The sequence below is a fragment of the Tupaia chinensis genome, unplaced genomic scaffold, assembly GCF_000334495.1.
Source record: "Tupaia chinensis unplaced genomic scaffold, TupChi_1.0 Scaffold144952_1, whole genome shotgun sequence".
In the NCBI taxonomy this organism is placed as follows: Eukaryota; Metazoa; Chordata; class Mammalia; order Scandentia; family Tupaiidae; genus Tupaia; species Tupaia belangeri.
Window position 1 is genome coordinate 4,198,724 of NW_006204812.1, and position 18,289 is coordinate 4,217,012.

Below are 18,289 nucleotides of genomic sequence, written 5' to 3' on the forward strand. Positions count from 1 at the left end.
TGGGGACAGGCCGGGCGGGTCCGGAGCGGGGAGCGTGCGAGTCGGCAGAGGGCGAAGAGGAAGGAGTGGGTCTGAAAACCAGTGGGCCTTCGCGAGGGCCGTGTGTCCAGGGAAAGCTTGCGGCAGACAGGCGTGGGCGTGGGGGGAGCAGTGTCTCGCGTTTGACTGGTGGAGGGCCTTTAGTAGGGCTCGGCGTGTTTTGTTACAGAAGCCGATTTCGATACTCAGAAACATGTTGAAGAGCATAGAGGAGAGGATACGGCTTCCCATAGTCGACACAGTGTTCGTATCGGAATGGGGTCAGATTTAAGGAAAATGGATTATTTCAAGTTTTCTGCCCGGGCACGTGTGTAAAAGTTAGCGCGGCTAGAGAAAACTTCCCTTAGCTTTTTATCCCACCACGTTTCAACTTTGGGGAGGGGAATGTGTTGCCCACGGATCATGTCAGGACTAGTGCCTTGAGGTTTTCACTTATCGGGAGGACTGATGGTGGACTCTGGTCCGAGGATCTGGGGCGAAGGCTTTATTAGTAAAATGCATTTAACCGCGTAAGGGAAATGTAACACCTGTAAAGGCATTGCATGTCAAGAAAACCATGTTAAAAAGAGGAGTTAACTCAGGATTTTAAAGGCTTGTTTACTGCTTAGATTCGTGTTTAATAGGTGACTCTTTAGCATGTGACCTGGAGTATTGGAGGATGAGTTGAGGAATTCGAGCTAGCAATCCTGTTTAAAATGCCAGGAGTGAGTTTTTTTAAGTGGTTAAATTTTTATTCTTAGGCTTTTCATCTCTTTTTAAAATGATCCTACTTCATGTGCTCAGTCATAATTGTTGGTATTTCTCTCATTGCAAGGATAACTTTTAAAGTTCCAATTTTTGATGAAATGGAGTTGTGTAGAATTGTCCTTTGGAGAGCAGTTTTTGTACTCTGAAGAGGTTTACACGGTCCTAAAAAATGGTTACAGTTCAGAAACCTGGTTCTTAGGCGGTTAAGGTTCAGTTCAGTTTTCTTAATCCTGCGCGAGTCTGTTTATCTTCAAGTTAGTTTCACTATTAACAAACTTAAACATGTTTTAACTTAAATTGGTTTTAATTTTAAAACATGGATTCTTTAATTTGTTGGACTACAAAGTTCTTTTAGGTGTTATACAACTTACTAAGATTTTAATTTAAAGCCTAAATTAATGACTGACATCTAAGTAGGTCTTAAAACACTGTCACTTTGACTTCGCCAAATTTTCTTAGACATTAAAAGTTTATAAGATACCAAGTAGTGTAGGACCAGCAGTTAGCATAATGGCTATGTCGCTGGACTCCCACGTAGTCGACGGTGGTTCGAGTCCTGGACCCGGGTTAAACTCACGTCGGGTGTGTGTGCGTGCGTGCCCAAGATCCCGAGAGAACAGTGGAGGAGAAGGGATTGCGGCGTGGCCATCCCCCCTGGGGGGTGATTTCTCGCTTTCTCTCTCTCTGTCTGGCGAGCGCACACGCCCTATAGCAAAAACCTCTCAAAAAAAAAAAAAAAGATACCAAGTACTGCAGAGTCTTAACACATACTAATATTGGGCATTTCCTCTTAAAACTTCCATCCTTGTTTTTAAATTTTCCTGATTTTGAAAGATAATTTGTCTAGGTACTTACCTTCCTTGGCAAAGCAATTATGATCAGAGATATGGCCAGGTGCAGCATTCAAAGCCAATCTTCACTGTGACCAGGCTGACCTCCTTTTTATAGACATTGACTATTTTAAGTGGAGGATGGGGCTTGTCTTCTGGGTTCAGCTTCTGCATACTTAGTAATTTAAAGACCTTGCTGGTTTCCCAGTTACAGAAGTATTCTGTATTTTTAAATACTCTTAAAATTGATGAATATCTGAGCATTTGAATTTTGTATGGTTTGGCTCACTTATATTCACAGCTGGAGGCCATTTACTAACAGGTGTGATGATAATAAAAATCACACTTTTAATTGGGTAGAAATTACATTTTTTTTCTTGCTATTTTTAGGAAGGCCTAAAAATACTCAGGCTTGCCCCTGTTGTCTTACTTCCTCATTCTTCTGTTCGATAAATTTGTTAAGTGGGAACTGATCGAGTATGGCTGAGTCTCTTCCTAGAAACTCCTGCTCTAGAAGTCTACTTCCTGCTAGAAAGCACTTAATATGTTCCGGTTCATGAGGTCACCAGGGATAGACTGCCCCTTTGTAAATGAGTTGGTTCTAGTTAGCTGTCCAGTGCTACTTGTGATGATTGGGTTAGGATAATTATGGGGTGTAGTGTTAGGAATCCCACTTGGCCTAGGTCTCAATTATGCCTTTCAGTGTAGCTGTCAGCAGTCTCTCACATGTTTCTGACTGTGTGGTTGAAAAGGTTTTCTTAAACCTTACCTTTAGAAGTGCATATTTTTTTAAAGTTATTTACTTATTTAATGTAATTACTATTATTATTTTAAACTTGCTATTGGGCACATGTGCTCACCAGAGAGAGAAAGAAAGTAAGCTGCCAGGTCTGGGATTTGAACCATGGTCAACCTGTGGGAGTCCAGCATCTCAACAACCACACCACCTGCTGGCCCTGGTAGTGTGTATTTTGATAGTAATTTTTACATTTGACAATATACAGAAAAGACAGTTTTCAATTAAAATGTATTGTTTTTGTTGTTGAAAAAGTGAATGTACCGGGATCAGCAGTTAGCGTAATGGCTGTGTTGCTGGACTCCCATGTAGTTGACTGCAGTTCTAGTCCTGGACCCGGTGGCTTAGACTCCTGCCAGGTGCTTGTGTGTGCATGCGTGCCCAAGATAACTGGAGGAGAAGGGATTGCACGTGGTCATTCCCTCTGGGGAGTGATTTCTCACTTTCTGTCTCTCTGTCTTTCTAGGGAGCGCACCCGCCCTATAGCAAAAACCTCTCAAAAAGAAAAAAAAAAGGGAATGTACTGGCAAATATTTTCCAACTTTTTCAGTGAATGAAACACTATAGAATGATTATATAGGTAGGTGCATGATAATTGCATTTTCTTAGTTACAGTAGCAGTGTGTTTAGAGACAATGTATGTTTTTTTCCTAGAGACTTTTCCTAAAACTCAAAACATCCAACTTATTTGTAAATAAAATTTAAGACTTGCCTATTACAAATATCACCTTCTAGAGTCATTAAATGCTTAATGAAATTGTAAACAAAAAATTTCCTTCATTGGCCGTTTTATATCCTTCTAAGTGGTTTAAAGAATTAAAAAGGACTGATCATTCAAGTATGTTGGCAAAGGATAGTTTTGTTGTTGTTTCTTTCTTTTTTTTTGAAATTCCACTCTGCAAATTTAGGTACTGTAATTCCATCTATTTTCAGTTTACAATTGCTAGTTTTGACTTAATTTTTTATTTTCTTACTGTTACTTTCTTGTGGAGGAGTAAGTTTTTAGATGTTTTGAAAACATCCAAGTGTGTACACCTTATATGCATATCACTGTAGCTGCCAAGAATTAAAAAGAGAAGAAGTATGAAATGTGAAAGGAGGAGAGGGGATAGTTAAAGTGTCAGAATTTTTTGATTGACTGCGAGTGGGACAAGATAAAAAGGTGGTCATTGTCACCTACTTAGGACAAAATATGTTAGAGCTACAGTAAACCCCCCCCCCAAAAAAAAAATTGTATCCTGGAAGAGATCTGGTAAAATTAACTATAAAATGACATTACAAAACCATCTAGTGAACACTCCTTGGAGGTACAGAACCTGGAACTGAATGCCAGCAAGTATGCACTGCAGTGGTTGTGGGTAGGTATAGGAAAACATTATATTTACATTTTTTAAGTGTGGGGGGGGAACCAGGGTCCCTTGTTTGGGGACAGATCCTGTGATTTCTGTTGCAGTAAATGGCTGTCAGGAATACCAAGTTCCAGATCTGAGGGTGGTTATCCCATTTTAGGCCCTTTCTGAAAGGCTTATTAGAATTCCTGGTAGGAAGTCATAATGGATTAAATAAGATGCAGTTGTTCTTATTCATTCAAACATTAAAGAAGGTAGGTAAGTGGTAGAAGCATGGTGACCCTAACAACTAGTCTTTACTAGGCGGTCAAATGAGGCAAATTGTAAGTAGAGAAAGATATGGACCATATTGTATAATTTTGTTAAAAACCATTTAAAAATTATAAAAAAGGGTAAGAGCTACTACACCTTCCATTTTGATGACCAGTTTTTTTTTTTTTCTTTTGGAGAGGCTTTTGCTATAGGGCGTGTTGCGCTCGCCCGAAAGACAGAGAGCGAGAGACAGACAGAAAGCGAGAAATCACACCACCCACCCCCCGGGGATGGCCACACCGCAATCCCTTCTCCTTTCTCCTCTCGGGATCTTGGGCACACATGCACATGCGCCCAGCGTGAGTTTAAACCACTGGGTCCAGGACTCGAACCACGGTTGAATACATGGGAGTCCAACAACCTAGCCATTACGCTAACTGCTGGTCCCACTTTTTTTTTTTTTGAAAGGTTTTTGCTATAGGGCTCATGCGCTTGCCAGAAAGAGACAGAGAGACAGAAAGAGAGAAATCACTCCCCGGTGGGATGGCCATACCGCAGTCCCCTCTCCTCCATTCTCTTGTGATCTTGGGTACGCCACGCACACACTCCTGGCGTGAGTTTAAGCCACTGAGTTCAGGACTCAAACCATGGTCGACTACATGGGAGTCCAGTGATATAGCCATTAAGCCAGCTGCTGGCCCCAATGACCAGATCATTTTTTTCAACCCATTTTTAAGGACCATTCTGCAATATTTTACCAGCACGTTTAGTGTGATTAAATGCAAAACATTAAATTTTCTGTGTAAAACCCAAATCTGGTGAGGCCAGCGGTGGGCATAGTGGCTTGGTTGTTGTACACCCACATGACTGACCATGATTTGAGTCTTGAATGTGGAGGCTTGAAAATCTAACAACTGTGATTTGAGTCTTGGACCTGGAGGTTTGAAAAAAAAATCACTCAAGAAAAATATGCATGAAAGTGCTGAAATCCAGAGAGGAGAGTAGAGGAGGAGTGTCTGTACCCCCCCTGGGAACACTCACTTTCCTTCTCACTGTCTGTTTCTCCCTCCAGCAAGCTCATTGGCCTGTGGCAAAAACAGAAAGAAAAGAAACATCCCAAATCTTGGAGACAGAGCCATTTATTCATCCAAAGTGGAATTAAGTTTTGGAGTTAAGAGTTGGCTCTGGATTTTAACATACAGGTGTTTTCTTGGACAACCTTTAAAAGGATCTCTTTAAAGATAAATTGCCAATTCTAATCAGAATCCTGATTGAGAGAATATCAGTGGAGTCTTGTTTGAAGGACATTCAGTTTATTGCTTGCATATTCTAAGTTATGTCTTTTTCATCTAGCTAGGCTACCAGAAAAACCTGTACACATTTTCCAGGATTGCAGGCCTGTTGCATGCCACACTTGGCATAGATGTTGGTGATAACGTGGTTCTCTTGAGTTAAGAGTAAAGTGGAGAGAAAGAATTAAATTCATAATTACAGTACAGTGCATTTACTGTCAGGGAATTGGTATTATAGAAGGACCGTGGACTCATTAAGGTGGAAATTAGAGGAGTCAGGGAAAACTTTTCACAGGAGGTAAAGTTGATTCCTAAAAGATTTAGGAAGTTAATTTAGTCCAAAAATGTGTGATATGGCCTTCAGCCAGAGGGATTAATGTGTGTAGTGACTCTTAAGTCGGGGAAGTCAGGTGCCCATGAGATTTGAAGGGCTTTATCTAATATGGCCATCCCGAAGATTTTGGAAATCTAGGATTATAACTGAGGAAAATTTAAACTGTATTTTTCTGAACCCGATATCAAAAATTTATCTTAAAGCTTAGTGCCAGAAACTCGGTTGTCTCTAAGAGATTAAGATTTTTTTTCCCCTGTGGATAATGAGAATTGGATATGACCTATATTTTCTCCTATTTATCTGTGGATCATCGAAAGTTAAAAAGTGAACTTACGAGTTTTATTTATTATTCAGTGTTTGTTTTATTTTCCTCAATTTTATTCTTTTTTTATTTGGAGAGGTTTTTGCTATGGGGTGTGTGCGCTCACCAGAAAGACAGAGACAGGGAGAGAGAAAGCAAGAAATCACCCCGGGGTGGGGGGGGGGAGCGGGGGATGGCCATGCCACAATCCCTTCTCCATTCTCCTCTCAGGATCTTGGGCACACATGAGTTTACGCCACCGGGTCCAGGACTCGAACCGCAGTCAACTACATGGGAGTTCAGCGACATAACCATTACGTTAACTGCTGGTCCTGCCCTCAGTTTTATTCTTTAAATGTGAGATAGTCTGCCTTTTTCCAAAATTTTTTGTTTAAATGAGTATAGAGCAAATTGTATTTAAATTGTGTTTAAGGATATTTCTCTACCACATACTTGCTTTTTAAAATACACAATTTACTGCTAATCTTTGAAAGTAGCATAGATTCAGTTTCTCTTTTCAGCAATTTAGGTATTAGTTTTTTGGCGTTTTTTTTGTGTTTTTGTTTTTAAGCAAAACCTGACTGTTTTTAAATTTAGGTCTTTAGGAAGTTGATTTTGTCATCTTAAAGTTACTGGGAAACATCACCAATTCAAGGCTTATTCTTGAGTACTTGAGGAACTTTAAAAATTCACAATTTCTGGCATAGCCTCCATGGTCTCTTACTGAACAGGAAAATATATAGTTGACTGTGGGTTCAGTTTCCAAGTGGACCTGAAAACAGTGGGTGTGCTCCTAAGATCAAGACAAGCTGGAATCTGTGGGAAGGGTATCAGAGCATGACTGTTGAGAGGGTGTGCATGTGAATCAAATAAACAAACTTTTAAAAATCACCATTGAGGGACCAGCAGATGGCATAATTGTTACATTGCTGGACTCTCCTGTATTAACCACAGTTTGAGTCCCGAAACCAGTGGCTTAAAACTCATGTACAGCGCAGGCGCCCTCAAAGTCCTGAGAGAACCGAGGAGAGGGGATTGTGGCCTGGCGCTCCCCGCAGGTTGGAGGGGGGTGATTTCTCGCTTTCTGTTTCCAGCAAATGCACACACCCTATAGCAAAAATCTCTCTTAAAAAAAAAAATCACATTCCATACTCAGCATCTAAGCTTCCTCTTAATTCAAAGATTTCTACAGCCCTTATGTTTTTCTTAGACGATTTGTAAAGTTACTGTAAACATTTTAAGATGTAACTGTGATAAGTTATAGATTTTCCTGGTTAATAGCGAAATGACCGTTCTCCCCAGCTTATATGAGAAGTCGAAATATAACTCAATTTGTTTTCCATTATCTAGGGAATAACTAGAAAAGCCACCTCTTAAATTGTCTTTTTGTATTAACTTTTACAGAAAAATAGTTACACTGAGTAAACTTAATTATATGACAACTTCTTAGCACCTTTACTATGCAAGTAACAGAAAATGAAGATTAACTTGTGCTCAAAAAACTTCTAGAAGAGCAAGTAGGTGCTGGGGAGCAGCATATTTTAAATGTATCAGAAAAGGAATCTCTAATCTAAAAAACTCCATGCAAATTGGTGAATAAGGAACACACTTCTGAAAATTTTAACGAAACAGTCCTTGTGAACTGCATTAAAGGCTGCTGCTTTAAAAAATATTTTTTTTCAGTTGTCTCAGATCATGCATTCAACTTCCTTAAGTTCCCTATTACAACCGAATTAGCATTTATTTTTTTCTTGGTGCTATATTCTAATTACTGCTGTGTAACAATTGAAAATAACTAGTTTACCATTTGAAACAAGTCTTTGGGCATTCAACTGTAGCATAATAGGAACTAAAAATAGCACAAGGTCTTTTGTACTTAGTGCTGTGATAAAGACTCCACCAAAAGTCAGAAATACAAAAAATTTAAAAGTCCTAATTGATTTTTATTTGGGATTCTAAAATTGGGCAACACCTGTTCTATAAAATATCAGACTGTTTAAAAAGTCATGACACGTTTTTTCATAGAAAACATGACTTGTCTGATGACCCAGTAGAATGTTCAAATTAGTTAAGCAGAAGAAGTTGGCTTTGTAAACAGAAAAGAAAGCAGAAACAGAAAAGTGAATTTTTTGTTTCAAGATCACTTTTATAGTAAAAATTAAAGAAGAGAGGACTTGCTTATTCTTTTTAAAACTCAACTGTTTAGGGGGTTTGGACTGTTAATCTCATCCTCTTGATTGATGATTTTTTTTTTTTTGGAGAGACTTTTGCTATAGGGTGCGTGCACTTGCCAGAAAGAGAAACAGAGAGACAGAAAGTGAGAAATCACTCCCTCAGAGGGGATGGCCGCGCCGCAATCCCTTCTCCATTATTCTCCTCTCCTCTCGGGACCTTGGGCATGCATGCATATGCGCCCGGCGTGAGTTTAAGCCACTGGGTCAGGGACTTGAACTACATTGTCTACATGGGAGTCCAGCGATGTAGCCATTACACCATCTGCTGGTCCCTCTCTTGATTTTTTTTTTTTTTGGAGAGGTTTTTTCTATAGGGCGCGTACGCTTGCCAGATAGTCAGAGACATAGAGACAGAAAGTGAGAAATCACCCCCCAGGGGGGATGGTCACGCCGCAATCCATTCTCCTCTCGGGATCTTGGGCACGCACGCACACGCGCCTGGCGTGAGTTTTAAGCCACCGGGTCCGGGATGCGAACCGCGGTCAACTACGTGGGAGTCCAGCAACATAGCCATTACACTAACTGCTGGTCCCCCTCCTCTTGATTTTTTTTGAAGTCCATATAAACATCTTGGCTTTATTAGCCTGGAACTTCAATGTATTTAACTCCAATTTGGTTTAGCCCATTGGGTCTAGGGTAGGAAGTTGTTCTAATCCAATGGTTCCCTGTAAATTTGATTTAACATCTCCCAACTCTAATGTGTTTAAACTGCACTTTTTTTTTTTTTTTTTGCTATGGTGTCTGTGCACTTGCCATGGAGAGAGGGGAAAGTGAGAAATTACCCTCTGAGGGGATGGCCACACCATTATCCCTTCTCCATTCTTTTGGATTTTGGGCATGTACCCATTGTATTTTCCAAGCCTCTGGTCCAGGATTCAGACACCTTAACTACCATGCCACCTGGGTGGTTCTGAGATGTACTTTCATATGAAATTTGCCAACTGGAACAAACTTCAATAAAAAGGAAATGAGAAGATAAAGCCGATAGTGCTTCCTCCTTTACCAGAATTGAATTGTCTATTTTTTCATGCTTTCATGAACATATTGGGTTGTTGGAAAGATCATGATGTATTTTTTCTTTGTTTTTCTATGTGAAAATGCAACATGACTTTTCCAATGACCCAGTATATATAGATATATAGTCATATATATTGTTATCCTCCTTTTCAACAAAAATGAGATCATATATACATTAGGCAGCTTCATATTTATACTTAATATGGTGTTCTAATCTATTCTGTTGCTAGTAACAGAATTACCTGAGTCTGAGTAATTTATTTAAAAAAATAAAAAAGTTTATTCAGCTTACGACCTGTATCTAAGGTCCAGGGGTTGTAACACGCGAGGGTCTTTTTGGGGATGGATAAGATGGAGGGCAGGAACTTAAGTAGAGCAGTGTGTGTGTGTGTGTGTGTGTGTGTGTACGTGTGTCCATGTTTCTCTTCATTTTGTTCCCTCGTCTTGTAAAGTCACCAGGATCTAATTATGGGAGTCCCATCCTGATGCCTAGTTATTTCCCAAAGGCCCTACCTCTCAGCACTGTAGTGAGATTAAGTTTTCACCATCTTAGTCCCTTAATAATGACTCACCAAATTTTAACACACTAGCCACATAACTCCCCCACCCCTCCAGGTTTTTCCATAGGACATGTGTGCTCTCCAGAGGGAGGGAAAATGAGAAATCACCCCCTGGGGGATGGCTATGCTGAAGTCCCTTCTCCGTTCTCCTCTCGGGATTTTGGGCTCACATACACCTGTGCCTGGTGTGATTTTCAAGCAGCCAGGTTTGGGATTTGAACCATCATCAGCTATGTAGGAATTCAGTACCTTAACCACCACATCACCTGCTCTCCCTCATACACATAACTTAAATTACTTTCCATTTTTACTACATGATTTTATTTAAATCATTTTTTTGAGTTTAGGTTCGGTTTCTATTTTTGAACTATTATAAACAACATTGCAGTAAATATTCTTATGCAGGTGATAACTTTCATATTGGTGCTGTTTGTGTATAATGAATTCTCAAAAGAAAAAACTTCTGGGTCAAGAGATTTTATATTGATTTTTGAACAGAAAGTTACATGTTTGCTCATTGTGGTGGGTTGGTAATACTCTGGAACACACTTATGTTTCACTTTTCATATATTACCTCACTTAATCTTTGCAGTAATTCTCTGTAAGGAAGGAATGTTCTTTATAGGGAAATAATATCAAAGAGTTAACACGATGCATTTGTTCAACTAGTTAAGAGACTTACCTGGAACTGTAGTCTAGGTTTTCCGATTCTGGTTTCTTAGACCACAACAAATGATACTAACAATTTAGAGGGTGAAAAAACCCTAACTGTGTTCATGGATATATTCTTTAGCCATACGGAGATGTATAAACATCTTGACCCTATCTGCACAGGGCCACATCACTTGGAAAGCTATTTAAAAAAAAAAAAAAAAATGGAACCAGCAGTTGGCATAATGACTACGTTGCTGTATTCCCATGTAGTGGCCTGCGGTTTGAGTCCTGGACCCAGTGGCTTAGACTCAATGCCAGGTGCGTGTGCGTGCATGCCCAAGATCCTGAGAGGAGAATGGAGGAAAAGGGATTGTGGCGAGTGGCCATCTCTCCTGCATAGTGATTTCTCGCTTTCTGTCTGTCTCTTTCTGGCGAGCGCACGCACCCTATAGCAAAAATCTTTCTAAAAAAAAAAAATACCAAGAATATAAAAATACTAATATGTCTGTCTCCCCACCCAGACTTAATTCAAATGAGCTTTGTGTAGGTGGATGTGAACACATTTTTTTTAAAAAGCTTCCTACCTAGACTCTTATGCACTGTGAGGATTTAAGAGCCAATGATACTAAAATTGGAGTACTCATAGCCCTGAGGGGTACGTGAAGTGTTTCCAAAGTGGCTTAGTGTACTTGATCTTTTGGGAATCGATTAGCAGGTCCTCACCATAAGGTATACCTGTGATTTATCCCAATAAAGTGGATTATTTTACCCCAAGTAAAATCCGAGTGCCAAACAGTTAGCTTTCTTTACTGTTTTTTTCCTTGAGGAGTTATTTATTCAGTTTTATTTATTATCATTACTATTTTTTTTTTGGGAGAGATTTTCGCTGTAGGGCGCGTGCGCTCTCCAGACAGACAGAGAGAGACATAGAGACAGAAAGCGAGAAATCACCCCCCAGGGGGGATGGTCACGCCGCAATCCCTTCTCCTCCATTCTCCTCTCGGGATCTTGGGCACGCACGCACACGGGCCCGGCGTGAGTTTTAAGCCACCGGGTCCGGGACACGAACCGCGGTCGGGAGTCCAGCGACATAGCCATTACGCTAACTGCTGGTTCCCATTATCATTACTATTTTTAAAATTTGCTACAGGGCATGCATGCTCACCAGAATAGCTATAGAAACTGCTATTTTTAATACTTAGATATAACATTATTAACTAATTCATTTGTTAAATATTTGAGTCCTACCTATGAGGTCATTGATTTCCAAGGTAGGATAATTATAAGAACTATATAAATGCAGTTAGTGTTTTTGACATGTATATTTAAAAATATTTTTGGAAATATGGACTGGCTCTATGGCTTAGAGATTAAGGGAACCATATTCCACATGATTGACCATGATTCAAATCCCATTCCTAGCAGTCTGAGAAACACACTGGTCACACGTGCCTTGGTGGCCAGAATTCTGACAGTGTGTAGATATGAAAGATAAGGAATTAGTTGTGATAGACTGGTTTTCACATAGTACCCTGATTTTTTTTTTTTTTTTTCTTTTCAGTTTGCTGTAGGGTATATGCGCTTGTTGGAGACAGTTGAGGGTTGGGTGAGTGTGAGAAATTTCCCTAGGGGAGATGGCTGTGCCCGGCCTGTCTCCTTTGTTCTCCCCTCTGGAATCTAGGGCACATACACATGCAGCCGGCGTGTTTGTCAAGCTACTGGGTTCGGATTCTAACTGCCTGGACCATGTAGGATTCAGCTGCCTTAGCCTCCATGCACCTGTTTGTTCTCCTGGAATTTTTTTTTTCCACTTTTTTTTTCCCCTTTCTTTTTTGGAGAGGTTTTTGCTATAGGGCACTTGCACTCGCCAGGAAAACGTAAAGACAGAAAAAATCATCCCCCGGGGGGGATGACTATGCTGCAATCCCTTCTCCATTTTCTTGGGATCTTGGGCATGCACACAAACACACCCCCCCCAGCGTGAGTTTAAGCCACCGGGTCCAGGACTCGAACCATGGTCGACTACATGGGATTCCAGTGACATAGCCATTATGCTACCTGCTTGTCCCTCTCCTGGAATATTTTTATTTGATCATTTTCCTTCCTTCCCACCTTCTTACAGTATTCTTAGTATCCTCTCCCCTAACTCCAGGATGTGGCAAGGGAGGGGGTAACCACACTGCAGTCCCTTCTCCTTTAGTCTCCTGTTGGAATTTTGAGCATGTATGTATATGTGCCCAGTGTGTTCAAGCCACTGGATCCAGGGCTTATATCTTGGGGTTGGCTGCATAGGATCCAGCCTCCTTAACCACCATACCACCCTCTGGTCTGACACCAGCATTTGTAGCTGTTTGTGATTTTGACGGTGGATGGGCATTTTGTAAAAATGTTGGGAATCCCATGTAGTGTTGGACCCTCTAATATATGTGACCCTCTCCCCTCTAGCCCTTTTGACTTTATTGTTGTCATTGTGGTGGAGAGTTGAAAAGGTATTTATTTTTTCCTATTATCTTGCTCATTTTTGCCTACTTTATCCAGTTCTCTTCTTCATGAATGAAGTAAATAGTAATGACCAACAACTAGAAAACCTGAGCTGAAATTGTGTTGTATTGTGGTGGTGTTAGGGGGTGTTTGAGAGAAGGGGGGAAGAGAGAGAGAGAAAGATTGTATTTTAAAGTCTTCTCCCTGTCAACCTACTGTGGCCATACAAAGATAAAATCACCTCTTTTCAGATATGATCAGGAATTCCTACCGTCCCTTATAACAACAGCAGCAAAAAAGAGTGGGGATCTAAACGAAAAAGTTGAAAGCAAAGCTCTGATGCTTAACTTTTAGTTTTCTCATATTTGGGAGAAGGAGAGGATTATCTGCATTTGATTTTTGTGGAGTAATCAAGAGAGTAAATTATTAGCACTAGAGCTCAGAGTTCAACAAACTTAAGATTTATAGGCCATTTCTGACTCATTTTCTAATTTCACATGGCCCACTTTCTAAGAAAGGATTTTTACATATTTTAATAATAGGGAAAAAGTAAAAAGGAGAATTTCACACATGAAAATAGATGAAATTCAGGGACCAGCAGTTGGCGCAATTGCTATGTCGCTAGACTCCCATGTAGTCAACCACAGTTCAAGTCCTGGACCCAGTGGCTTAAAGTCATGCTGGGGGTGTGTGTGTGCGTGCCCAAGATCCTGAGAGGAGAATGGAAGAGAAGGGATTGCAGTGTGGCCGTCCCCTCTGGGATTGTGATTTCTCGTTTTCTGTCTCTGTCTTTCTGGCAAGTGCACGCGCCTTGTAGCAAAAACCTCTCTCCCCCCAAAAATATGTATACATACACACACACAAACATGTGAAGTTCAGATTTTACTGTATATGAATATTTATTGGGACACATTCATGTTCATTCATTTTGATATCTTCTGTGCTTGCTTTCATATCAAGGCTTGAGTACCTACAACAGAGACCATATGACCTGCATTTGATATCTTCTGTGCTTGCTTTCATATCAAGGCTTGAGTACCTACAACAGAGACCATATGACCTGCAAAGTCTAACATGTTTACCCGTCTGGCTTTTTACAGAAAAAGTTTATTGACCCCTGCACTAGGGGCATGAGTCACTACAATAGTAAGAATCAAAAGACCTGTTAAAAATATCTACGAGTTCTTTAAGTACCTCATCTCTTGATCTTAGACCAAAACCTGGAAAGACGCAAAAGAAGGTGTCATTAGAGCTCCGTTACTTTACTCTTGAGATAAATTCTTAGGTCTACTACATTGTTCCTTTTTTAATGAAAATTTCCCCTCTTCTGTACATAACAGAGGTTTTAAGATTCAGATAAAGAGAGGAAAACATTGATTGTACTCTTGACTACTTAAAGTCTATGAGTTTGGTTTATTTTCAGTCTTAACATTACTGTGTAAATGGTTTCTTAATTATATACACAAATATTTTAATAGCTGTGCAATACTGTACTTTATATAAATGTGTTAAATCATTTGTAGGTTGAGTCGAGCGACCTCCCTTTCTCAGGCAAACAAACCTTGTGTGGCTTTTATTCATTTGAAAAGGCTAACTCTTCTCTTAGGGATAACCGCCTGCAACTTTTCCACAGTTAACTTGGTCCTGTATCAACCCAAACATACTCTTCCACTCTGTAGCATTTGAAACCAAAGATACTGCTTCTAAATTATTCTCAGAATCCTGTGAAGCTCATCATACAATCTACAAAATGAAACAATTTCTTCACACTTTAACTTTGGTTAAAGTGTGGGTTTTTTGTTTTTTGTTTGTTTTCTTTCAGTTTTGCTCTTTAACACATTGACTGCTTTCTTGGTAACCACAGATCTTAGAAATACTTTCTGTTGTGTGTGCATAGTATTTTCTTTCAGGGAGCCTTGAGTCTAGAGGCTGAAACTTAGACTCTAAAATTTGACTTGATGTTGTATCAAGACCCAAACCAACACTCTTAATTACATTTTAGATATTACACATAATAGTTAAGAAATTGAATGCTTTTTTTTTCTTTATTAATTTGCATTACATTAAGCATTCAGTGAGAACCAGCTCCTTGAGAGTTAGATAAATTTGTTAATTCTATTGATACCTTTCACCTTGAGTAACTGAGCACAGCACAGTTACTGCCCTATACTGTGGGTGACCACATGGCCTCCCAAGAACAAAAGTTCCTACCCCCAACCTTTCTTGTCCCAAACCACATGTTTTTGGGGCTCAGGCTGTGCTGTGCCAGTAAATCCCACTTCTTCTTCTTCTTTTTTTTTTTTTTTTTTGAGAGAGGTTTTTCGCTATAGGGCGTGTGCGCTTGCCAGGCAGACAGACAGACAGACAGACAGAGACAGACAGAAAGTGAGAAATCACACCCCCAGGGGGGATGGCCACACCGAAATCCCTTCTCCTCCATTCTCCTCTGGGGATCTTGGGCCCGCACGCATGCACACGTGCCTGGCGTGAGTTTTAAGCCACTGGGTCCGGGACGCAAACCGCGGTCGATGACGTGGGAGTCCAGCTACATAGCCATTACGCTAACTGCTGGTCCCAGTAAATCCCACTTCTGACACTGAATGTAAGGATACAGGAAAAGAAACAAAAGTTGCATTTCTCCTACTATATTCTCACAATATGTATGTGACCCTAGATGTATGGGGATATTTCCCTGTATACCTAGCTATTAATTCTACAGTAGATTCTCCAACAAACAAGGTAAGAATGTTCTCTAACTCAGCTGACTACCTGGAGATAGTATAGAATTAGATCCTGCAGGTTTAGGAATCTGTACCATAAGAGTGCCTCCCAACCCTCCCACTTCAGAAACAATCACAAGCAGTAGGTTGTCACTAATATGCCTGACTAGCCAGCTATAAATTGGGTTCCCATGACCTCCTTTTTGGGTTTGAATAATTTGCTAGAAGCACTCAGAGAATGCAGGAAAATAATTACATTTTCTCATTCTTTATAAAAGTTATTACAGAGGATACAGATTAACAGCCAGATGGAAAACATGTGTAGAGGGAAGTTTGGAGGAAGGTGTGTGGAACTTCCATACTCTCTCCAGGTGTGCTACCTTCTTGGCACCTCCATCAGTTCAGCTCCCAGAACCCAGTCCTTTGGAGTTTTTGTGGAAGCTTCATTAAATAGGCATTAATTATATCATTGACTGGTAATCACCTCTGTCTTCAGCCCCCTTACTCTCTGGAGAGGGGTGTGTGTGTGTATGTATTACTTAGGACTGAATTATGTTATTGATTTCCCTGGTAACCAGCCCCATCTACAGGCTGTCTAGGGAGTCCCCAGCCTCCAGTCAGTCTTATTAGCATTAAAAACAAACGAACAAACAAACAAAAAAAACACTTGTACATTGCAGGAATTTTATGAAAATTTTCTATAGGAAACCGGGAAGAAAACCAAGTGTGTATTTAACAGCATCACTTAACTTTCAGCCTTTATTTTATAAGGATATTTTCAACAGATAATAAAATTCTAGGTTGACATTATTTTTCTTCATCTTTTAAAGTATGGATCTTTATATCCTGCACCCCATTGTTTTCTGGTATGAAATTACCTGTCATTCCTATTATTACTGTTTTTTATGTCTTTTTTTTTTTTTTTTTTTAATGGCACTTTTGGGAGTAAGTCTTTGGTTTTCAGTGTTTTTTATTATATGTACAGGCTTCTTTTTTTTTTTCTTATCTGTTTTTCCTGTGGCTTACCAACCTTCTAAAATGCATAAATCTGACTTTTGTAAAATTTTGGTGGGTTTCTGGTAGTTCTTCAAAAAAAATTTTTTTTTATAAAAAAATTGTATTTACTTAGAATCATTCAGAATGTCAACAAAACAGCTGCAACTTTATTTTATTATTATTATTTTTTTTGCAATTACAGAGTGGTATTCAGTTAACAGAACAACAATTATTTCGTATAAGCTGCATTGGAGACAACTGAAGATGAAAAAACTACCTTCCCCACATATAACTAATTTGTGCTGTGCACCAACAAAAATCTGCTTTAAATTTCCATGCCAATTTACAACCCCCATACTGTACCAGGCAAGATTAGTGGCTATTGAAAATAACACCAGGACAGGGCTATCTAAAGACACATTCGGTAGTGGTTTAACCATACAAAAAAAGACACTGTACAATTTAAAAACAAATCTTACACAGCCTTACATTTCATTTTTTTTCTTTAAAAGGAGTGAGTTGTGTACAGGGGGGTTAAATACTTTATAGACAAGGGAAAAAAAACTGCGCTAGAACCAACTTATTCATCATCTTCTTCATCCTCAAAAATATAGAATGCTTCACGAATTTGCATGTCATCCTTGCGCAGGGGCCATGCTAATCTTCTCTGTACCGTTCCAATTTTAGTATATGTGCTGCCGAAGCGAGCACAAATTTTTTTTTTTAATTGCTAGAGATTATACATGCTTGCCAGAGAGGAAGAAATCATTCCGTAATAGGGCGTGGTTATGCTTCCTTGTCCTGTATTTCACTATCCTGTCAGGACTTTGGGCGCGCGCGCGCGCGCGCGCGCACACACACACACACACACACACGTACCTCTTTTTTTTTTTTCAAGTCTTTAGGACTAGAATTCAAACCATGGTTGGCCATATAGAATCAGGTTTCCACTGCATAGTGCTTAACTGCTACTGTACAAAGCTGGCCCCATATATATTTTCTACTTTGTTCTCTCTTTTCCTTCTGGAATTCCAGTTTGGTAAGTTGTACCTTTAAGGTCACTAAGTCTCTCTCTCTCTCTTTTTTTTTTTTTTAAACTTTTTTTCTTCTGTTCTTCAGATTAGAAATCTATTTATCTGTCTTCAGGAACATTGACCCTTTTGTTATCTATAGTTTATTAAGTTCATGCAGTGAAATATTTTAAAGATATTTTTCATTTTCAGTAAAGCTTCTAAAACATTTATTTTGGGGACCAATAGTTAGTGTAATGGCTGTGTTGCTGGACTCCCACGTAGTTGACTGCGGTTCAAGTCTCAGACCCGGTGGCTTAAACTCACGCCGGGAGCGTGTGCGTGCATGCCCAAGATCCCGAGAGGAGAATGGAGGAGAAGGGATTGCGGCATGGCCATCCCCCCTGGGGGGTGATTTCTCGCTTTCTATGTCTCTGTCTCTGTGTCTCTCTCTGTCTGTCTGGCGAGTGCACGCACCCTATAGGAAAAACTTTTCCAACAAAAGAAAAAAAAAAAGAAAAGAAAACATTTATTTTTATAGTCTCTCTGCCAGTATATTTTATTCATTCGTCAGGAACATTTTTCCTTCCATCTTTGAGTACAGTTACGATAGTTGTTTCAAGATTGCTAATTATAACCTGGGTCATCTGAGTTGGTCTTTATTAATTAACTTTTCC

The 18,289-nt window shown here is 39.8% G+C and overlaps 1 protein-coding gene and 1 non-coding gene across 7 annotated transcripts in view; one reads left to right on the forward strand and one right to left on the reverse strand.

Moving 5' to 3' along the window:
* The window catches only part of PUM2 (pumilio RNA binding family member 2), a 107,792-nt gene that overhangs the window by 370 nt on the left and 89,133 nt on the right, over nt 1–18,289 (forward strand). Inside the window, exon 1 of one of the 6 annotated variants that reach the window (XM_027767938.1) lies at nt 2,902–2,992. The exons of the other annotated variants lie outside the window; for them this stretch is intronic. The gene's annotated coding sequence lies outside the window, so the exon portion shown is untranslated. Of the gene's footprint in view, nt 1–2,901; nt 2,993–18,289 lie in introns of those variants that run through there. 6 annotated transcript variants of the gene reach the window in all.
* LOC114005932 (U6 spliceosomal RNA) lies at nt 17,207–17,313 on the reverse strand. The gene has a single exon (XR_003547725.1). It is a non-coding gene; the product is annotated as a U6 spliceosomal RNA (small nuclear RNA).